At 42.3% G+C, this 17,983-nt stretch overlaps 1 protein-coding gene and 1 non-coding gene across 8 annotated transcripts in view; one reads left to right on the top strand and one right to left on the bottom strand.

The window, feature by feature from the left end:
• BTBD9 (BTB domain containing 9) overlaps positions 1-17,983 on the top strand; it is a 470,458-nt gene that overhangs the window by 428,054 nt on the left and 24,421 nt on the right. The window lies entirely within an intron of this gene.
• LOC129039763 (small nucleolar RNA SNORD45) lies at positions 3,875-3,946 on the bottom strand. The gene has a single exon (XR_008503465.1). It is a non-coding gene; the product is annotated as a small nucleolar RNA SNORD45 (small nucleolar RNA).

The following is a 17,983-nucleotide window of genomic DNA, read 5'->3' as shown; positions in this document are numbered from 1 at the left end:
ACCCCGTGATCCACCCACCTCGGCCTCCCAAAGTGCTGGGATTACAGGCATGAGCCACCGCGCCTGGCCTTATTAACCCATTTCTTATTCCTTATTTGTTCAGAATCTTCTCAGAGACTTGAACTTTGCAACATAAAAATCTTTGTACCTAAAGAGCTCAGCTACAATGGCCAACTTCTCTAGGAAAACCAACAAAGGCTCTAATACCTTTTGCCCAGAATGGGGAAGGGGAGGGGAGCTGTTAGGCTGAGGAACTCAGATGTGTGTGACCCACTTGGTGTTCAGGAGGGACTGGGACGCCTGGTAATGTGTAGCAGTGTGTTCAAGACACACTCTCCCTGAAGAGTCCCAGTTTCTCTCTCATACCTGATGGTCTCTTGGAGAAGAGGGATAATAGACAAGGGTAAAGGTCATTAATTATAAGATCCAAGTGTGACAGAAACCCTATTGGAAAGAACACATCTCTTCAAAAGACTTACTAGACATTTAGAACTGTTTCAACAGAGTTTAAATTCGGGAGTGAAACCATTAAACCTTGTAAGAAAGAAATGCCAGACCAAGAGGGTGCTTCATAGACACTAATTTGATTGACTAGGCGTCTCCTGTTTCTGTACTACACAAAAGCTCCTGCCCAGATGCAGACACACACACACACACACACACACACATGCACTCTCCCACCACCACTTGTGTACAAACATGAATACAGAGACAGGAAGAAACACGAATTTGCTTTTTTTCGGCATGATACTCAAAATCATTGCGTTTCTAGCACAGCTGCTGCTGCAGGAGAGCGAAAAGCACTTGGCCCCAGAGTCTGTTTATGTGTTTGAGCCGAGAAAGTGATTTTTGTTGCAAGAAGCTCTAAGTGAGACAGAGTCAGAGAATAAGAGAGAGAGAGATAATTATCTAAATTATGTTCGTGCTATTATTGAAGACGAATATAGTTAAAATGTAATTAAATATGACGGGCTAGCAGGATGTAAGCCAAGCTTTGGAATGCTAATCATCAATTACTGCATCCCCTTAGGGGAATCAAGGAGGCTGTATGGCAGAGTGGGAGCAAGGTTGGGGCTGGGGTACTGAGTGAGACGGCGAACACTGAAACACCCCCCTCCCCTGTCTCCCCACGTGGTCATTCAAACCACCATGGATGCCCCGGGACACATCCCTTTCTGTAGCTGCCACAGCATTAGAATATGAGGAGCTGGTGGGAGGGTTCTGCCCCTCTCTGAGAGGCAACCCCTCTAAAAGGGAAAATTATGCTATGAGCACAGAAGGTAAAACTCAAGATTGGCTTACGTTAGAGCAGTAGATGCAAGTGCATTTACCAGACAGAAGTCTGAAGTTCCTCCTCTGCCAGAAAGCATCAAATGCTCACCTGCCTAGATCTAGGAATCCCAGGAGGGAAGTCAGGCAGGGAGGTGGAAGCGGACTGTAGTCGGGACAGAAGATGCCACATGTCCATGCTAGCAAGCTGCTCCTAACACTCAATCCCCAACCTGGGCAAGGGGCCCGCCTTGGCCATACATTGAAATCACCTGAGGAATTTAAAAAGAACTCACGCAGGGCCCACCCCCCCAGAGGTTTTGAGCGTTAATTGGTGTGGGCTGTGGTCTGGGAGTTCGAAAGTTTAGCTCCACGGGTGTTTCTGATGTGCAGCCAAGGTTAAGACCCACTGGTCCAGCTATAACCAGACTTCTGCTAACCACAGCCAAGGGAAGGCAGGCAGCAGGAAGTGAGGACTGTAGTTAGTTCTTATGTCCTCAGCTGTACCTGTCTTGAGGCCAAGAATAAAACAGTATAAGGATTTACTTTTCTTAATCCTGAAACATGATTTTTATGTCAGTTCTGGTGCTAAATCCCCAAAGAATTTTGAACCTGGTGAGATGACTGTACAAGAGTCCATTTTAACACCGAGCTCTATCTAAGGCTGGGGTAGACACTTGGCCACCTCCTTGGACCAGATGGGTGATGTGAGGGAGCAAAGCAGGCCAGGGCAGGCGCAGGGAGTAAGAGAGACCACCAAAAGCTCTCCTCATCTCCAGCTGTTATCGGGCAGAGAAGAGGACTCATGCATGCCAGATCTTCTGGTTTTCAAGAGAAGGGAGGCATCTCTGTTTTGCTGTGATATCTCCCAATGTTTAAGTGGCAGCTAACTCAACTTTTTAAAAAATACTCAGTAAACCAGCAAAGTATGTCTGTGAGGCTCCCATGTGCGACTTTTGATCTTAGTGAGCCTTGGGCTAGTCAGCGTGTGGCCAAAACAATCACTAATTCCCATAGCTCCTAACGCGGTTTTCTGCTGCCTCAGGTCTGCAGTCAGGTTAGACCAACTTGGCCCCATTTTTCCTAAGCCTGACACATAGAGGGTCTCAATAAATAGTTGTTGAATGGACAAACAGGGTTAATGGAGCGAACCCAGAATTCCCTGTAAGTCTGGGCAGCGAGACAGCCATAAAATCCAGTTAAGCATCCTGCAGAACAAAAGAACATACTCCTGGGGTGCCAGATTAGACAGAGGCCTGCACACTGAGTCTTCACTTTAGACTGGTATCAGAGATCTGGGGCCAAGGAAGCTCTTCAGAAGGGAATAAACAGGATCTGGGCTGATTTTGAGTCTCTGCCACATAGGACACCCTCTCTAGCTCTGCCTTTGGGGACCTAGCGGGGACAGACATGCAGGCCCAGCTTAAGGGCTGTTAAAACACAGTAATTTCCACCTCACCCAGTGTTCTGGAAAATGCTGTCTCTCTCATATCCGCAGTCCATAGATCATCTTTAGATATGATTAAAGAGATGAATGTGGTCCTTGGCCCATCACTACAATGCGCCAGACAATAAGAGCAGCACGCTTGGAGGGACGGCGGGCAGCTGTGGGGTCAGCACAAGAGGCTCACTCATAAAGAACTGTCAGAGGGATCTTCAGGCAAGTCTCGATGCTCACTCAAGGCCTTTAATACCCGTCACGTCTCAGTGCCACGCAACTTGGAGAGGGCACCGCCGTCACTGCCGTAAGCTCAGTTGACAGGGGACAGCTTTTATTATTTCTTCCCTTTTCGAGAATCTGTTCCAAAGGTTCATGCCTGCCTTCCAGCCCTGCTCCCAAAGGCTGTAAATACATATGCTTCCCATGTACCTTTTCCACTCCTTGTCAGCATAGGCTCTGCTCCCTTTCTTAGGCTCTGCTCCCTTTCTTAGGCTCTGCTTTTTTTAATTGTAATTAAAAAAAAAATTATCAAAGTTATACATGGACAGTTTTGAGAGTGAAGTAAAACCACAAGACTTTTAACAAAAAGCAACAGTCCTCTGCTTCATCCTTCCCTACCCCAAGCCCCGTTCTCGGAAAGCAACTTCTTTTCTTTTTGCTCTTTTAAAAAGTAATTTTGAAAAAAACTATATATTCCAAAAAATATATTTAATGTTATTTAAAAATCTAAAACTGTAGACTGAAATGTTTCCCTCCTACCTTTTCCTTCAGAGATAGTTTATGCATAAACAAGTGTATATATTCTCCCCATTTACTTTTTTTTTCCTCCAAGGTCTCAGTGTAATTTTATTTTATTTTTAATGTTTGTTCGTTTGTTTGTTTGTTTTTGAGACAGGGCTCACTCTGTCACCCAGGCTGCAATGCAGCAGTGCAGTCACGGCTCACTGCAGCCTTGATCCCCCAGGCTCAGGTGATCCTCCCACCTCAGCCTTCCAAGTAGCTGAGACTACAGGCATGTGCCACCATACCTACCTAATTTTTTACTTTTTGTAGAGACAGGATCTCACTATATGCCCCAGGCTGATCTCTTGAACTCCTGGGCTCCAGCAATCCTCCCACCTTGGTCTCCCAAAGTGCTGGGATTACAGGCATGAACTGCCGCACCCAGCTTCAGTGTAATTTTAGAACTCATATCAACTCTGGATTCAGCTAATACATGCCATTACATCATTGACCCCATTTTCTTTTAATACAGATTTTTCTGTACCTTGGAGATCTCTTGCGTTTCCTCCCTCTCCCCATCCCCCATCCCCCATCCCCCAGCTCATAGTCCTTCATTGTAAGGATAGGGATCTACCATAATTTACTTAACCAGTCCCCAATGATGAGCATTTAGGTCGCTCTCTTGCTGTTCAAATGATGCTGCAGTGCAATCCCTATTCTTCTTCTTCCCTATGCTGCAAACACATCATAAGTTAAAGTAGTATAAGGGAATTGCTAGCTCTAGGGGTATGTACATTTAACATTTTGCTAGTTGAGGGTATGTCAACTTGTACTTCCTCTGGCAATATGTCAGACTGCCTGTGTCACCCTACCTTGTCCAATATAACACATGGTCAGACTTTTAGATTTTGAGGCAAACATATTCATCTCTTTTAGACTTTTTTTTTTTTTTGGTCTGTATCTTCATATTCTAAACTATATATGCTTATTCTGCTATTTCCTAATTACATTACTGGAATTATCTATTGTGTTCCTACTTTGAAAGATAAGGATTTAGTTTCATTGCCCTCCCCCCTTGCAAGTACACACATGCACCTGTCTGCTTCATCCTCTTGTTTAGTTAAATCACAGTTTTTCTTTGTGTCAGATTTCTTGTTGGCATTAGGATGACTATGTAACTGTCATTCAGAGCCAAGCCATGTAGTGTACTACGATCACCTTTTTTTTAATCATTTGTTTTCCCTAGAGTTAAAAAGTGGCCAGGCACAGTGTCTCATGCCTGTAATCCCAGCACTTTGGGAGACTGAGGCAGGTAGATCACGAGGTCAGGAGTTCAAGACCAGCCTGGCCCAGATGGTGAAACCCCATCTCTACTAAAAATACAAAAATTAGCTGGGCATGGTGGCAGGCGCCTGTAATCCCAGCTACTTGGGAGGCTGAGGCAGAGAATTGCTTGAACCTGGGAGGCGGGTTCAAGCCTCCCAAGCTGGGAGGCGAGGTTGCAGTGAGCCAAAATTGTGCCACTGTACTCTAGCCTGGCAACAGAGCAAGACTCCGTCTCCAAAAAAAAAAAAAAAAAAAAAAAATTGCTTAGTTTTCTGTATACCTATCATTCATTAATTTTCTGTGTACTATCACTGATTCTTCCCCCACAACACAATTTGTGTTGTCAGAGCAACACAAATTCTCATAACCTGGTTACACATCTGGTCAATTAGTTACTTTTTCTCCCTTGAGATGTTCCCATGAGCTGCCTGCCTTCCCTCTGCAGTCTGGACTAGTTGTCCTGTGGGCCTGTTTTATGGCTCTCATCCTGGGATCTCCCATCCCATTATCTTAGGAATTCCTCTTGCCTTTATTTCATTTCACATTCTCTGTTTTGTGGATCTCATAACTTTCTTTTTTTTTTGAGACAGAATCCTGCTCTGTCACTCAGGCTGGAGTGCAGTGGCACAGTGTTGGCTCACTGCAACCTCTGCCTCTGCCTCTTAGGTTCAAGCAATTCTCATGCCTCAGCCTCCTGAGTAGCTTGGAGTACAGGTGCACACCACCATGCCTGGCTAATTTTTGTATTTTTAGTAGAGAAGGGGTTTTGCCATGTTGGCCAGGCTGGTCTCGAACTCCTGGCCTCAAGTGATATTATCCCATAACTTTCTTTATCTTAAGTTGGTCCTTTGTTTTGGTGGAACACATTTTCTGGTAGTTTCTTGTGAATGCGTTGGAGGTGAAGTTTTTATTTTATTATTTTTATTTTTATTTGCATAAATACAAAGAGAGGATGAAGGTGAATTTTTTTTATGCCTGAATGAAAATTTCTTTATTCTGTTCTCATACTTCATTTACTTTGTCTGGGAATGGTCACTAATTTTTCCGTCAGCATTTGGAAGGAAGTGATCTATTATCTTCTCACCCCAATGTTGCTGTTGAAAAATTTATGTGAACCTGATTCCCAGGTCTTTGTGATGACCTGCTTTTTACCCCCCCAGAACTTTTAAGATCTTCTAAAGTTTCTTAATAATATACTTTGGTGTGGATCTTTTCTCATTTCTTGTAATGGCTACTTAGTGGGATCTTTAACCTGGAAACTTATGTCCTTCATATGTGGGAAAATTTGTTGTGTGACTTTGGCACTTTCCTAGCTCATATTTTCTCTGGAACATCATATTTCTTACTGGAACATCTAATTAGATAGTGGAACTCCTCGTTTGATTCTTTTATTCTCTTATACTTTCTCTTCTATTTTTTATCTTTGTCATTTGATTTGACATTCTGGGAAATTTCCTCAACTTAACTTTCTAACCCATTTGTTGAATTATTTATGTCGCTCATAGTTTTAATTTACAAGAGCGCTTTCTTGTTCACTAAATGTTCTTTTTTCATATCATTTTATTTATTCCTATTTCAAAGATGTAATAATGCTTCCTTTTATCTTTCTGAGGATAATTTAGGATTTTTTTTCCTGAAGCTTTATTCTGCTTACTGAACTGTATCCATGTCCTCTGAGTTATTATTTTTCTCTATTTGCTGTTGGTCGTCTTTCATGTTACAGTCTTTTTTTGAACATTTTAAACAGCTTTATTGAGATACAATTCATATACCACACAATTCACCCATTGAAAGTGTACAATTCTGTGGCTTTAGTATATTCACAGAGTTTGCATCCATCACCACAATCAATTTTTGAACATTTTCATTACTCCAGAAAGAAACCACCTACCCAACAGCCATCACCTCCCAATCTCCCCAGTTAATTCCCCAGCCCTAGGCAACCACTGATCTACTTTCTGTCTCTATATTCTATACATTTCATATAAATGGAATCATACAATACATGATCCTTTGTTATTGGCTTCTTTCACTTAGCAGGTTCATCAGTATTATATTAATAGCGTGTAGCAAAATCTTATTATTGCTGAACAGTATTCCAGTGTATGGATATACTACATTTTATCTATCCATTCATCAGTTGATGGACATTTGGGTTGTTTCCACTTTTTATTATGAATAATGCAGCTGTGAAGATTCATGAACAAGTTTTTGTGTGGACATGTATTTTCATTTTTCTTGGGTATGTATCTAGAAGTAGAATTTTTGGATCATATCACACCTCTCTATTTAACCACTTGAGGAACTGCCAGGTCGTTTTCCAAAGTGGCCACACCATTGAACATTCCCACGAGCAGTATATAGGGGTTCCAATTTCTTCACATTTTCATCAACACTTGTTGTTATCTTTTTTTAATTTTTTATTTTATTGATACATAGTGTTTTACGTATTTATGGGCTACATGTGAATGTTTTTTTACATGCATAGAATGTGTAAGGGCCAAGTCAGGTTATTTGGAGTATTCATCATCTTGAGTATTTATCATTTCTGTGTGTTGGTAGCATTTCAAGTCCTTTTAGCTACTTTGAAATATACAATACATTGTTGCTAACTATAGTCACCCTAGTCTGCTATGGAACATTAGAACTTATTTCTTCTAACTAACTGTAAATTCCTACCCATTCACCCCGCTTTCTTCATTTCCCCCTCCCACCCTCACACCCTTCCCACCCTTTGGCATCTATCATTCTGTTCTCTATCTTCATATGATCAAGTTTTTTAGCTCCTACATGTGAGAGAAAACATGTGGGATTTGTCTTTCTGGGCCTGAATGATATCACTTAACATAATGACCTTCAGTTTCATCTGTGTTGCTGCAAATGACATGATTTCATTCTTTTTTATGGCCAAGCAGTATTGCATTATGTAAATATACCACATTTTCTTTACCCTTCCGTCCATTGATGGACACTTAGGTTGATTCCATTTCTCTGCTATTGTGAATAGTGCCACATTAACATGTGAGTGCAGGCATCCCTTTGAAATACTGATTTCTTTTTTTTGGATAGTTAGCCAGAAGTGAAATTGCTGGATCATTTGGTAGATTGCATGTTTCCAGAAATTTATCCATTTCCTCTAGTTGTACTTTTAGATTTTTAAAAATTTATTTCTCACCTTGAAAAATAGTCGTTTATTGAGAAATCTCTATACTGTTTTCCATGGTTTCTGTACTAATTTACATTCCCACCAACAGTGTATAAGAGTTCCTTTTTCTCTTCATTCTTACCGACATCTATTATTTTTTGTCTTTTTAATAATAGCATTCTAAGTGGGGTAAGATGATATCTCATTGTGGTTTTGATTTACATTTTCCCAATGCTTAGCGATGTTGAGCATTTTTTCATATACCCTTTGGCTATTTGTATGTCTTCTTTTGATAAGTGTCTGTTCATGTCCTTTGCCCATTTTTTAATGAAATATTTTTTGTACATTCTGGATATTAGTCCCTTGTTAGATGAATAGTTTGCAGGTATTTTCTCCCATTCAACAGATTACCTTATCACTCCATTGATTATTTACTTTGCTGTGTGTGAATTTTTAAATTTAATACAGTCCCATTTGGCTAGACCAATATCCTGAACTGGTTTCCCTATGTTTTCTTCTATTATTTTTATAGTTTCAGGTCTTACATTTAAGTCCTTAATCAATCTTGAGTTGATTTTTGTATATGATGAGAGATAGGGGTCCAGTTTGCATATGGATATCCAATTTTCCCAGCACCATTTATTGAAGAGGGTATCCTTTCCCTGGTGTAAGTTCTTGGTTCCTTTGTTGAGTATCAGTTGGCTGTAAATATGTGGATTTATTTCTGGGTGTTCTAGTATACTCTGTTGGGCTGTTTTTATACTCATACCATCTATTTTGATTACTATAGCCTTGTACTGTATTTTGAAGTCAGGTAGTGACATCAAAGACTGTAGCTTTGTTCTTTTTTCTTAGGATTGCTTTAGCTATACTGGCTCTGTTTTGGTTCTACATGAATTTTAGGATTGTTTTTTTCTATTTCTGTAAAAAATGACATTTTTGGGCTGGGTGCAGTGGCTCACGTGTGTAATCCCAGCACTTTGGGAGGCTGAGGCAGTTCATTAGGTCAAGAGATGGAGACTATCCTGGCCAACATGGTGAAACCCCATTTCTACTAAAAATACAAAAAAATTAGCTGGGTGTGGTGCCGCACACTCATAGTCCCAGCTACTCGGGAGGCTGAGGGAGGAGAATCACTTGAACTTGTGGGGTGGAGGTTGCAGTGAGCCGAGATCGTGCCATTGCACTCCAGCCTGGCAACAGAGCGAGATTCCATCTCAAAAAAAAAAAACAAAACCCGACATTTTTGGATTTTTGGTATTTTTGATGGGGATTGTATTGAATCTGTATATTGTTTTGGCCAGTACAGTCATTTTAATGATATTAATTATTCTAATCCATGAGCATAAGATGAGTTTCCATTTGTTTGTATTCTCTTCAGTTTCTTTCATCAGTATTTTGTGGTTTTCCTTGTAGAGATTTTCCACCTCCTTGGTTAAATTTATTCCTAGGAATTTTTTTTCCATGGCAGTTGTTGTAAATGGGATTGCCTTCTTGACTTCTTTCTTGGCTAGTTCATTATTGGTGTATAGAAATGCTACTGAATTTTGTATGATGGTTTTGTATCCTGCAACTTTACTGAATTTGCTTATCAACCCTTAAGAGTTTTTGGGTGGAATCCTTTGGTCTTTCTGAATATAAGATGTCATCTGCAAAGAGGGACAATTTGACATCCTCTTTTCCAATTTGGATACATTTTATTTCTTTCTCTTGCTGATTGCCCTGTCTATGACTTCTAGTACTATGTTGAATAGGAGTGGTGAGAGTGGGCATTCATGTCTTGTTCCAGTTCTTACAGAAAAGAATTTCAACTTTTCCCCATTCAGTATGATGTTAGCTATGGGTTTGTCATAGATGGCTTTTATTATTTTGAGGTATATTCCTTATATGGCTAGTTTGTTGAGACTTCTTATTATGAAGGGATGTTGAATTTTATTAAATGCTTTTTCTGTGTCTATTGAAATGATCATATGGTTTTTGTCCTCGATTTTGTTGATCTAATGTATCACGTTTATTGATTTGTGTCTGTTAAACTATCCTTGCATTCCTGGGTTAGATCCCACTTGATTATGGTGTATTATCTTTTTGATGTTCTGTTAAATTTGGTTTGCTAGTATTTTTTTGAGAAGTTTTGTGTCTGTTCATTGAAGATATTGGCCTATAGTTTTCTTTTGTTGTTTTGTTCTTGTCAGGTTTTGGTGTCAGGGTAATGCTGGTCTTGCAGAATGAGTTAAGGAGTATTCCCTCCTCTTCGGTTTTGGGATTTCTTTTTTTATTTTTACTTTATTTTTTTTAGAGACAGGGTCTTGCTCTGTTGCCCAGGCTGGCATGTCATGGCACAATCATAGCTCACTGCAATCTCAAACTCCCAGACTCAAGCAATTCTCCTGCCTCAGCCTCCCAAGTAGCTGGTATTACAGGCATGTGCCACCCAATTTTTTAGAATAGTTTGAAGAAGATTGGTATTAGTTCCTCTTTATATGTTTGGTAGAATTTGTCAGTGAATCCATCAGGTCCTGAGCTTTTCTTTGTTGGAAGACTTTTTATTATGGATTCCATTTCACTACTCATTATTGATCTGTTCAGGTTTTCTATTTCTTCCTGATTCAATCTTGATAGATTGCATGTTTCCAGGAGTTTATCCATTTCTTCTAGGTTTTCTAGTTTGTTAGCATATAGTTGTTCAGAATAGTCTCTGATGATCTTTTGTATTTCGGTGGCATCAGTTGTAATGTTTCCTTTTTCACTTCTAATTTTGTTAATTTGGGTCTTTTCTTGGTTAGTCTAGCTAGCAGTTTATCAATTTTGTTTATATTTTCTAAGAACCAATTTTCCATTTCATTGATCCTTTGTATTTCTATGTAGTCTCTATTTCATTTAATTCTGCTCTGATCTTTATTGTTTCTTTCCTTCTGCTAATTTAGGAGTTCGATTTGTTCTTCCGTTTCTAGTTTCTTGAGGTATATTGTTATATTGTTTATTTGAAACCTTTCTACTTTTGGATGTAGGGACTTAAATCTGTAAACTTCCCTCTGAGTACTGCTTTTGCAGTGTCCCACAGGTTTTGGTCTATTTTGTTTTCATTTTCATGTGTTTCCCTGGAGAGGGCAGTGCCACCTTCAGTGCAGTAGCCTAGGCCTGCGGATGGGAAATGCCCATGGTGCTCATCCTCAGCCCCTGCTGTGGTAGCCAGCACCTTGCTTGCCCCTCAGCCCTGGGTGCATAGCCTGTGCACATCTAAGCCCTGAGGACAGCAGGCCATGCTTCTCCTGACCTCAGGTCCAGCTTCGCTGGGCTCCAGGACAGTGTGCAGTCTGTAGAGGCGGGCCCTAAAATAGAGCTTTGTTTGTGCCTCCACCCCAAGCCTCGAGGATGGTAGCCCATGGTCACCCCTGCCTACATTTTAGGGGCAGCAGCCCAGGCTTTTCTTTCCCCCATTCCCCTTTAAATGTTAGGCACTGTGAAAACTGGCTGGAAGCTTCTAGTATATGGATGGGTTTGTGGGCTTCACTGAGGGTTATCAGGCCGGGATTAGATGTTTCACTGGGATACCCCTGCCCAGCACGCTGGTGCTTTCTGTACCTTCTCACTGGGATGCTCTTTCAGATCTGCATGGCCGTGTCCTCCAGTTGTGTAGGTGTTAGCTCATTTGTCACCTTACCAAAGAGACCTTCCCTAAATATGTTAACTAAAGCAATGTGTTCCTCCAAGTCTGCTTAACACTGTTTTGTGTTTCTCCATAGCCCCTTTTTAACGCTGATAAATTTGGTTTTTTTCTGTCTCCTTCCCATTAGAACATAAGCTCTTGGAGGGCAGGAACTTTGTTGTATGCTATATCCTCAGGGTCTAAAAATGGGCTTATTCCATAGTAAGGACTTGATCGGTATTTATGGAAGAAAGGAGAGAGGGACAGAGAGACGGAAGGTCGTTCAGTATCTGTAGCCCTTTCCTCTTGGGCTGGTCCCGAAGGGACCCGAAAGGGACTCTCCAGTCTCCTGCCTGGGGTTTAAGACTGTATCACAGTGGCCTGAAAGCCAAGGGAGGGAAGGGAACTGGGGGCTCTCACCATCCGGGATGTGACTTCCATGTAACTCCTTTGCTCTCAGCTGCTACAGGATTCTACCCTCTGCTGTGCCTAGGTCCCTGGAGTTCAGATCTTCTCTGTTCATGGTCTCCAGAGGGAAATGTGTGTCTCCTGTCAAGGTGAAGGGATGGTTGTCCCCACTATGCAGGAAGGAGGGGAAGGGATTTGAGGAGTGCACCTGGTCCTTTTTCCTTCTTTGAACCAGTCTTCCTGGTTCAGCCCCCTGCACACCTCCACCTTCAAAGGTAGCTGGTGACTTGAGGATCTGAGCCTTTCTAGGGTTCTGTGGTGTGATTCCACTTGCTTTCTGTGTGCCTTCCTCTCTGAGGGGCCAATGCAGAGAGATGGTCACACCTCCTCATTCTTCCTCTTTGTTTTGTGGTCATGCATGTGTCTGCATGTATTAATTAATCAATATATAACACATATATTTGATGGGAAACATATATTTCTTTAGTGCCATTTTAGTGGAGAGAATGCATTCTGTGCCATGTGTTGAGTTTGCTGTGTTTACTTGCCAGTCTGGCCCTAGCCAAATACTTTCCTGTCTCTGTCTCCCCATTGTTCAACAGGTCTGCTGCAGAAAAGTCCTCATATGTGCTTTCTCTTTATAGCATGTGCGGTAGAGTCACATAATTTTCCACATTCAAGACTAGGCATCCTCACCCTTGCCACAGGATCCTGAGTCCCCAGAGAAGGCAGAACAAGGCTCAGGACAGAGAGCTGCTCTCTGCTGAGCACTACGGTCACCCTTTCTCTCGTCACTTATGGGCCTGTGCAGTGTCCTTACCCTCCCTTGCTGATGGCGACCGTACATTCCTCCACGCCGTGGCCCTCTTGTCCTCTGCTTCTTTCCGATGGTGACACAGCTGGCTGGAGCCAGCAGCGCCACCTGCCAGATCCACACTGCTACTGCAGGACCAACTCCACTTCCCCCCCACAATTTTTATATTTGTAGTTTAGCGAATTCCATCTCCAGCAAATTCCTGCCCACCTGAACACAGACATTGTTTTAATCCCTTTCTCCTCTTCTGTCTCTTTCTTTTTATTTATTTCAAGAACTGTTTAAAATACATAAGATAATAAAAATAATATAACGTTTGCTCACATACTTATCCCCAGAATTGACCATATTTAATATTTTTTGCATATACTTCAAGTCTTTTTTATTTTAATCAAAGAAATGAAATATTCTAGTTAATGTTGAAATCTCCTTTGTTCCCCATCAGCAGTCCCAGTCCTCGCCCTCTCCTCAGCGAACATTCACTGTCAAGAATTTAGCATCTATCCTTCCAGAATATTTCACACTATTTTACAGACCTGTATGTTTTCCTGAGTCATGCATGCAGTTTAGTGTGTGTAATCTCATATTGTACATATTGTCCTCTAACTGGCTTTTGAGCAAGCCTTCTGTTTCAGATCTTTTTCCATACTGATCTTTTCATAGAGCACCTGCTGAGCCTCTTTTCTTTCCAGTTTGCCATATGTGTGAATGTAAAGATGTGAGAGTAATAGCCAACAGTTAATTTGCTTTCATCATGTGCCATGCTCTTTGTGTTTTCTCCTTGAGTCCTCACAGCCCCAAATGGTAAGTACTGTTATCACCCCTACTTCACACGGGAAACGGAGACTTTAGCGGATGGTCACTTACCTGAGGCCACCTTATGATCCACTCGTGTGTATGATCCATATGGTTCTGGCCACTGTGATTTCTGGCCCCGGAGTCATGACACAGACACATAAATGAGGTGTCAATAATATTCTGGGAGCCAGGAAAATAAAACCCAGGGGACAGTGACTAGTCAGTGCCTTGGCCTCTAAATTATTTGAAAGGTCTTCATCTTGCCCTTTGGTGGAAAGAAACTAAGCTCACAGTCATTAAATCTGGCTTCTGTTGCTAACTCTATCCTGACAGCTCTAGGATGTCGCACAGATTACTTCTCTTTTCTTTGCCTCAGTTTCCTCGCCTCTGAAATGAGATTCAGATTGCCTGGCTGCCTACCCAAATGATTGTGTCAGGAACCAAATGAGATAGATCACGACTCTGAGATACTTTGTAAACCAGACAGTGGTCTGTGGATGGGAAAGTCTTTTAGGATGACAAACCTGGCCCGTTATTTTAACTTTCCTTATTAACAGACCGCCTACCATGTTCCAGCTACATCCCCATGATTTCATTTGCATTACAGAATTTAATCCTCATTCCTCAAGCAGCAGCTTTAGAAAGATTGTTTTAAATCCCTTGTTTTTCTGGCTTGCTTAATTACTACTCTGGCAACAATATCTCTTTTTTTCCTCTTTCACATATACATAGTATTTTAGCTTCATTATGGGTTAAATTGAGTTTTGTGGGTGGGTCTGGGCACCCTCTCAAAATTTATAGCTTTATTTCTATGGAAAAATTGTTTCCAAGCATCAATCAACCAACTACAAGGCAAGTTTTGGAACATCACCTGTTTATAAGTTGGGACCACTGTACTGTCAGCATTTATTCTCTAATGAGTTTGTGGAAGGAGAGCTAATCTCCCTGGTGAGATTACACACTTCTTAAGGAAGGGGCACTACATCTTGCACGTGTCCTCCGTAACACCCAGCAGGTGCCATGCGCAAGAATGTATTCAAAACATACTTATTTAATTCTTCCAAAGTCCAGCTGCTTGTCTGCCTCCAAGACATGGGTGCTGATGGGAGTCACCTTGGGTGTCCCAGGAACCTCTGTGGTAATCATTGAATCATACACTGTCAAACTTGACAGCTCACAGATGAGGCCCAGGAACAGTGTATCTTGTCCAGACTCACTGGTTGAATGTAATTATAGTGGTAATAACACTATCAACTAATTTTTGTAGTATTTAATATATGCCAATACTTTTCTAGATGTTTTACATTTGTTAATGTATTTAATCTTTACCAAAATAGTTTAGATAGTTATTCCTATTATTCCCATTTTACAGATGAAGAGACTGCAGCCTAGAGAGGCTAAGCAACTTGCTTAAGGTCCTAGAGCTGTTAAAAGCACAAAATAAAGATTCAAACACTGGCAGGCAGGGTACAGAGCCCATGCTCTCCACCCCTGTGCCACATTGCCCCTAGTACTGAAAGACCAGGAGTAAAGCCTGCTGTCTTGACTGTCACCCATGATCCTCTCCACTGGAATACTTGGCATAATAATACAGTGCTGGCATTCTCACTGGCTCCATGCCATGTGATCTGTATTATTAAATCCTTAGACAATAGGCAAGATAGGTACTTTGTTTAATGCTTATGTGTATTATACATTCTACCAAGTTCAAACAGTACAGAAAAGCACCAAAGTAAACTAAATGGCTCTTGAAATTCTTCCATCCAAAGCTAAAATCTGGACCAACATTTTGGCAAACATTCTTATAGACATCTATGTTTTAATACATATGTGTATAGTTCTGCACATGTGTGCATGGGAAAGAATAAACAAAAAATAATTTAAAAAGTAAATAAGTTTAAAATTTTTATTAAATAAAAAATAATTAAAAATTTAAAAATAATACCTATGTGTATAGATACATATTTAAATTGGACATAATTGGGACCTCATTCTAGACGCGTTTCTGTGAGCAGGTGACCGGTGTTATTTCTGTCAGCATTCCGGAGAGGGTAACGGTTCATCCAGTCAGAGCCAGTATGGGGTTGGGACATCAATCCTGCGTGGGTTTTTTTGTTCTCATTAAGCTTTTTTGTTTTTATTAAGACCATATTTATTTTTTGACAATTCATTGCTCCTGTTCAAACACCTTCCTCTCAGGGCCCAGCCCTGGCTCTGAACTGGGCGGGCTGCCATGCCTCTAGCGGTCTGTTGTCTTTCCTGGAAGTTTTGCCTACTAGAGAAGAGATTCTGGGTACCTGGTGAGTTGGAATATTTATGCAGCTATCAATAAAGCCCAATAAACATGGCAGTCAAGCTTTTGCATTGACTAAACAATGCTGGTGGTTTTCTGGCCCTGTGAAATCTCAGCCAAGGCAGCTCCTTTGAGGTTTCACAGTGATTGCAAATGTGGCACAGTCATGGTGGTGACCACTCCGGTGCCACCTTGTCATTTCCCCTTCAAGCAGCATGGCAAGTTATTCTGAAAAAGTTCAGGGGAAATGGAATCTGATGGGGGGAGACAGATGCTCATTTCCTCGTCCTAACCAACTTCCCTTACTACTGATACTTTGGTTTAGAATTGCTATCCGGCCCTGCTGAAAATGAAATCATATATTCAACTCTCAGGCTGAAGTCCAGTGAGATTAGATATTAATGCAGTGTAATGGAGGATTGGTATTAAATTGAGACCTTCTGATCTTATTACTCCTCAAATGTTCCCTCCCGCTCAGACTGCTGCCCTGCCAGCCCTGCCAGCCCTGCCTCCCCTGCCTCCCCAAGCAGAAGCAAGGGCAGTGAGGCCAGAGCCCAGAGCCCAGAGCCCTAAGCCTGACGTAGGGAGAGGGGAGTGGAGGCAAAAGGAGCAGCAAGGGAGAGAGAGGAGGGAGACCCAGGTTCAGGCTGGCTCTGCTCAGGACGGCTCCCAGCGAGACCTCACTGCCTGGGCTCCTTGAACTTCCTCTACATCATGGAGGGAGGAGTGCGTGGGACCACATGGCCGTGATTCTGGGCCTGCCTTCACTCTCAGAGCCACATGCATTTTGTTGAGGACTAAGAGCTTCTAACTGTCCAGAATCACTTGGATATTTGACAGGCATCGAGCTAGAAGGCTGAGAAGAACAAACTCTTTGCTCAGTTTCTTCCACTCCCACCGCCTCCCCATGCCAGTCCTTTTTGTGAAACTGACTTGAACCTAATAGCTGTCACCAGCTACTGTCACTCATCCTATTTCTTTTTCTTTTTCTGGAGGCGTGGGCTGAGAAGCAGCCAGTGGGCCAGCTTTAGTGTACTCTTTAGCTTCCTTTAGGGACAGGGATGGGACTCTGATGTCCCGAACAGTGTGAAGCTTGGCCAGGCGCTGCTCCCCTCACTTCCCCTCACCTGCTGGAGGAAGGACGTGAGTGTGTGGTCAGTTCCACTGCTTGGCTCGCAAGAGACAGCTAGGCCTGTGGAAACCCCACAGGGCCTTGCAGGCCCCCCTGCCAGCCCACGGGCTGCATGCCATCTAGCAAACACCCCAAGAGAGCTGGGGGCCTGGGAGGACAGCAGTCGCCCACTGAGAAAATAGGCCACCAGCACAAGCCCTGCACATGGTCAGGTGGCGTCACCTTCATGTATGAATAAGAGCATTTTTACGGAGACAGTGATTTTTCTTACTCTGTTTCCAGAACACTGGTTTCAGGGTCACAGACTTTGCACACAAGATGGTAATGACTTTTTAATGACCTTAAGGGGACTGGTGTCCAGGTGGCAGTGAATCAATCTCAGTGGGAGGTTCATAGTGAGAGGGAAGATGGAACACCTGAAACCAAAGGGGGAAAAACAAACTGCAAATACATATATATTTTCTTTGCTAACATTACTTGGTAATTAGACAATTACAGGAAACAGCTTCCCAGCAGCTGGCATTTCCACTGTGAGAGCAGAGGAGGGATGGCAACAACTGTGAACTCCTCACATTTATTACAGAAAATATTATTGGAGTTTACAGTCGTGGGTGCCATGCACTCCTCCAGTGCATTCTGATGAGCTGCTGAGCGTTCAACCAAGAGCAGAACTCCTCCTCTCAGGGTCTGTTCAGGGCCTGCTCTGCTGAGTCTTAAATGAGCTGGCCAGGCCCATGCTGATCAATGAGGAATTGCCTTGAAAATATCGGGGATGCTTTTGAAACCACCCAGACAGAGTCAGGCCAGTCTTGAGAATAGATGGTGTTGGGGGCAGCGTTTTGGAAGCAGGAATGGAGCGGGTAGAGACCTGTGGAGAACTTGCCACAACCCCCATGTGCCATCGCTCACATGGTGGGGTCAGAGGGTAGTGCAGGACCCCCACTGCCCCAACCCAAGTGCTGGAACTCTGCAGCCCTCCCACATCCCT

The sequence above is a fragment of the Pongo pygmaeus genome, chromosome 5 (genome assembly GCF_028885625.2).
Source record: "Pongo pygmaeus isolate AG05252 chromosome 5, NHGRI_mPonPyg2-v2.0_pri, whole genome shotgun sequence".
NCBI classification, from domain to species: domain Eukaryota; kingdom Metazoa; phylum Chordata; class Mammalia; order Primates; family Hominidae; genus Pongo; species Pongo pygmaeus.
Note: the sequence above shows the minus strand (reverse complement) of the source record. Positions and strands in the feature narration are given on the sequence as shown.